The sequence below is a fragment of the Bidens hawaiensis genome, unplaced genomic scaffold, assembly GCF_021521415.1.
Source record: "Bidens hawaiensis isolate Kalapana, Puna unplaced genomic scaffold, B.hawaiensis_p1.1 tig00006634_1, whole genome shotgun sequence".
NCBI classification, from domain to species: domain Eukaryota; kingdom Viridiplantae; phylum Streptophyta; class Magnoliopsida; order Asterales; family Asteraceae; genus Bidens; species Bidens hawaiensis.
Genome location: NW_027491448.1, coordinates 735,688 through 741,687, shown reverse-complemented (window position 1 = coordinate 741,687; position 6,000 = coordinate 735,688).

The window sequence follows — 6,000 nt, the reverse complement described above, 5'->3', positions numbered from 1 at the left end:
CACTTGATTCAATTTTATAAACGGTATAGTACTAGAATATTTCCCATTACTAACGAGAGTATCGTTAGCGGGCTTTATTTTATTTTACTTTATTTTTAAATAAAATGTGACCCATGTCCTACAAAATCAGTATACCAACATCGAAAATAGTAGCGATACTCGTATAACTTATAATAAAAAAATTAACATATTAAAAAAAACAAATACGGTGCTGGCAACAATTATTTTTACAAAACTAATATACTATAAAACAAAAATATGTCGTACCGGCACAAAACAGAATAAACAAATTAGCGAACGTTCAAATTTTCATTGACGCTCGTATACGATGAAAATAGTAGTGGGACTCGTATAGCTTATGATAAAAGAGATTAATATGTTTAAAAAAACAAATACAATACAAAATAATTTATTTAAAACGACGTTTATTTGGTCATTAAAGCCCGTGCCTTGCGAATATTAAAAAAAACAAATACGGTATTGGCAACAATTATTTTTATAAAACTAATATACTATAAAACAAAAATATGTCGTACAGGCACAAAACACAAAAAAACAAAAATATTTCATCGACACTCATATACGATGAAAATAGTAGTGGGACTCTTATAGCTTATGATAAAAGAGAATAATATGTTTAAAAAACAAATACAATAAAAAATAATTTATTTAAAAACGGTGTTTATTTGGTCATTAAAGCCCGTGCGTTGCGACGGTGAGTTGATGTGAATTCGGTCAGTGTGGATTACGTTCATTATGGTACCGAAACTACAAGAAAATTCTTATAGCTTTTGATACAAACAAAAACATATTTAAAACAACGTTTATTCGGTCTGTAAACATGCCGGCACAAACTCGGTCGGGTTCAATGATGTTCGCTATGGTACCAAAACTAAAAAATTAATAAATAAAAATATACATATTTAAAGCAATAAAATACCTTAAAAGAATCATAAATAAAAAAGAAAACACATAAAAAATCAAAAAGTTCTTTGCAGAGCTTAGCTACATTCGTTACGATACTGAAATTAAAAAAACAAAAACTATGCATATTTAAAGCAAGAAGAAAACCTTAAAATAATCATAAATGCAAAAAAATAATAAAAAAATTATACAATCAAAAAGCTTTTTACGACTCCGCGTTGCGCCGATCATGCCGCTTATTTTCTCAAAATGTTACATATAACAATCTACATAACAAGAAGTTATTTTGATTCAACCATCTCTTTCTCGACTTGACTACTTGAATCGTATATTTTGAATACCAACTAATCAAATTCTATTCCTTGTTCTTTTTTCTTTTTTGAGATTCACAATTAGTAACCGATTCGATAAATCTATGAAGGTTCCGAGTTATTTATCTTATTATTAATCACATATTTCTTACATAGCAAGAGCGGCCTTCACAAATTGCAAATACTAATTTGTTAAGAATTAATCGGATTAAAGATATAGCATCATCATTCGCTGGAATCGAAATATCTGCGAAATCAGGGTCACAATTTGTATTGATTAAACAAATTGTTGGAATTCCCAATATGATACATTCTTGAAGGGCCGTATTTTCTTCGTTCTGATCAACGATGATTACAATATCGGCTAACCCTGTCATATACTTAATCCCGCCCAGATATGTTTGCAAATGAGAGATAAAGTAGAGATAAAGACGCTTTGACATCTTCTTAACCTGAAATGACTAGGGAGAGCAAAGGTTCCTTTTTTTAGGGTACTTCCGGGAACAGATCCAGTGGAGACACAGTGGGGCATATAGCTCAGAGGATTAGAGCACGTGGTTATGAACCACGATGTCGGGGTTCGAATCCCCTCTCGCCTGCAACCGGCCCAAAAGAGAAGGGCCTTTCCTTTTGGGGGTAGGAAAATCATGATCAGGATAGCGGGCTATAGAGCTCGGGTGTGGGCATTTTGTTGAAATGGAATGGACTTTTTATTTATTATTTATCGTAAATGAGTGAAGCATTACACATAGTATGCGTATGCCCGCCCCCATCTGGGTATTTTTTTGTTTAACGCGTCTGTAACTTTTCCCCAGCCAAGATAGGGCAGAATAGCAAAGCAAGTACAAGTATTAGTAGTATAACAAAAACGCGTTTCTCATCATTAATATGTTTGCTCGCAGCAATTGTGGCCTCTCGGTAGAATCGATGACTGCATCTATGATGCACTGCCAGTACAAATTGAAATTTAAGTTACCTAATTGAGACAAATTGAAAGTTGAGTGACCTGATTGGGACAAAACAAAATATGAGTGACTTAATTGGTACAAACTTGAAACTTGATTACTATTCTATAGTGTTTTCCCAATTCGTAATTGGATAGTTGTAAATAGCCCCAGGGCACGGATATGGAACAAAGGAGTATCCTGGACCTACACCGGGGTGTTGATGGTGGTTTTCAAATCTCCTCAAGTCTGCATATTTCTAAAGTTTCAAATATAAGCGCTTAAATTCTTAACAACCATTTCTAATTTACGAAACCTTCTTTTTAACCTAATTTATTTCCAGCCACCACCACCTAGTCACCACCATCGGCTCTTACCACCAGCCCATCCACTTTCCTTCCTCCCAAAATCAAATAGCCATTCCCTTCCTCCAAGGCTTCAACAGTTCTATAAAAATAAAAAAATAAGAAAGGAAAAGGAAAATTGGAGAGAGAGAGAGAGATGGGAATGACTCGTCTAAGCCTCATCACACTTGACCGCGCGGGGGGGGGGGGGGGGGTGTCACGCAGCTCACGAAAGCCACCTCAGATTACCACATAGCCACGTTGGATGCCGCGTGAAAGCCCCTAAGCCACGCCTGTTAGCCTAAGAAAAGTTAGGTTAAAAAACATTTTTGTCTTCTACTAATGATATTGTTTCGTATGAATCTAGCTTGTGTTTCATCATACAAGATCGCAATTTTGTTATGTATTTTGTGAACTCATACCTAAAGTTACGAAATCAATTTTTGTTGGAAAACTAATACAAATTATGATTTATTTAATGAACACCTTTAAAAAGTTATTATATATTCAAAAGTATTTCTCTACGTTTTCTTTAACAACCAATAAAAATTTTAAGTGAGCTATCGGCAAAAATCGCCGAAACTAAATGGTGAGAGAATGAAACAAATTGAGTAGACTGAAACACCATCTACTCATTGTGTCGTATTAGTATTAACTATTAAGGCTATACGTATTTTTGATAAAAATATATGTTAACGCATTTATGACACGATTGAAATGTTTGTACAACAAAAACTCATGAGACTCTACCTTAACGCCTTACAGCTGTTGTTCACTTGTTGACAGTAGTCATATTCAACCAGCCAACAAACTCCTCTAACCTCACAAGCTTCTTCTATAACACTCCTTCAACTGTAATGGGTTAACAGTCTGAAATCAGGATCTGCTTCTTTTTTGGGCCTAGGGGTGCAATAGGCTCCAGCTCGGCTCGTTTAACTTACACATAGCTCGAGCTCAAACTCAAACTCGTGAGCAGATTTTCAAGATCGACCACGGCTCGGGCTCCGCTATTTATCATTTATTTTTTATGTAGTTATAATTATTTTTATATATTTCTTTCCATTATAATTTTTTATGTATAAAATAATATATATTTATCATATTTTTATTTACTTTTTTCATAACAATTATTAGTTAATAGTTATTAAATATATATTTTAAAAAATTATATGAATGACAGGCTCGCGAGTCGGCTCGAGTAGCTTTTTAACGAGCCGATCTCGAGTAGCTCGGCTCATTTGCACCCTCGGGCCACATCTTTACAATTGAATAGTCTTTTATCTTGCTTCACAGGAATTTAAGTAAACTGATCGAAACCTTAAATCTTCAAAGAAAGTAGTGATGTAGATTAGTAGAATTGTATTACGGTGAACTAATGTTTAATATCATTGAATCTTCATGAAGCTTCACTTCAGGTTTATGAATTAATGTTTGATGTGATTATGATTGTTTATGCAGGCTGCAGATGTTTTCAGTATTGTTTATTGGGCTCGAATTGGAAAATCATTTGGATTTTGCAAAGAATTTGTTGAAAATGATAGTAATGAGGTATAACAAAATGATTTCTTTAGTATTATGTGAGCTGATAAAGATTTAATCATTGCTCTTTTATCCGTCTGGTTTAACAGGAGGACCAAAATACATCCGCTAAGTTAACTATATCAGTTGTCAACTCACTCAAGGGGTGGTGCGTTCAGGTACCATACGGTAAGCAATCTTTTGTCACAAACATATTATGGCCGATCTTTGAAAGAGTAATACTGAAATAAAATCGTGAAAGTAACAAAAATAAAAGAATAAGATGATTGGATATGGGAGATTACGTATTTTGTTTTATCTAACTCGTGTCAAAACGGGTCATTTTAAAAAATAGAACTTCAATTTGGTTCCGGTTAAAAAAGGTTGAGCTCGATATGGGTTCTAAGAAAAACGATTTTAACTTTAACCGAACAAACTATCTAACACAAACAATTAAGCGAACAGGGTTTTCCTGTTCATGTTCGTTCGTTAAGAAAATGAGCATGATCGTGTATGTTTATGCTCGTTCTTTAACAGTGTAAACGAGTGGTCCACGAACATAAGCGAACAAACATATATGAACATTGAAAAACGAACATAACTGTGCTAAAATTAGTTAAAGGCCATGTGAGTAACAATTTGTTAAGCCTAAAAATTTGTTACGACGATACTTAGTTGTAGAAGGCCTAAAAGTTTAAGTGAATTTATTTGAGGCATCAAGCAATCTATAGTAAACGGTGGTTTTTATTCCATTTTGTTCGATTTTTCTATACAAAGTTTTATTTAACTATACTTTGTTTTATTTTGTGTACTTCACAACTACCCTAGACCCGGTTTTTGACTAACTAGTTTCTTACGGGTTGGTACCTAATGCCATGATCTTTAGGTGGGTAATTTGATAATGAAATAGGCAATGTTTTTATAACCGGACTGGAAATAGACCCGGACGCCTTAGAGGTTCACAGGTCGGACCAGAGCGACCGGATTTAGACCCAAATGACATCGTAGTTAATTTAAGATATAACTATTATATATTTGAAAAGTTAATAACATAATTCTTTAAATTGACTGCCTTTTTATTCATGCATATGTAAGTTATAATTTTTTTAAGCTTAAAATTATTATCTTTTGGTGATAGAATTGTGGGTTTATTATAAAATATTCTATAATATATTTGAAAAGTTAATAGCATATAAATCTTTAAATTGTTTGCCTATTTAAGCTTAAAACTATTTATCTTTTGGTGCTAGGATTGTGGGTATTATATATTGTCTGGAAAGAAATAAGGAATAGGTTTTTAACATCATTTTCTAAGGAAAAAGAAATAAGGAATATGTTTAACTAGATTTTATCCACCGTATTACGGGGGTTGTTTTACATTATTCGTTTTATATTTATATATTTATATTTGGATTTTAATTTTATTTATTTTAAGAAAGTTAATAATTAATATACTTGAGTTTTGATGATAAAATGGTTTCACAAATAAATGATATGTTATAATCTGATTTAAAAGCTATCTGGGTTTGGTGATACCCATTACCCGTTTATTTTCTTTATTATAAAATTGTTTCTTAATTATAAATAATATCTTTTTTTAAAATAAAATATGATATTAATTTTTAGTATAATTCTATTTTATAGGATTTTCATATCAAATATTTGATGAGATTATTTTTTTAATATAATGAGATGTTATAACCCGTTTAAGAGCTATCTGGGTTTGGTGAGACCTTTACCCGTGAATTCGGGTCAAATGCGTGAGAAACCTTCATTTACAAATATAGTAATCTGATGGCTTGTGAGAATGGTTGTTTTACATTTTTCGTTTTTTGAATATTTATTTTTTGGATTTTAATTTTCGTTATTGTAAGAAAGTTAATAATATACTTAGGGTTTGATGATGAAAGGCTTTCATAAATAAATGATATGTTATAACCCGTTTAAAAGCTATCTAGA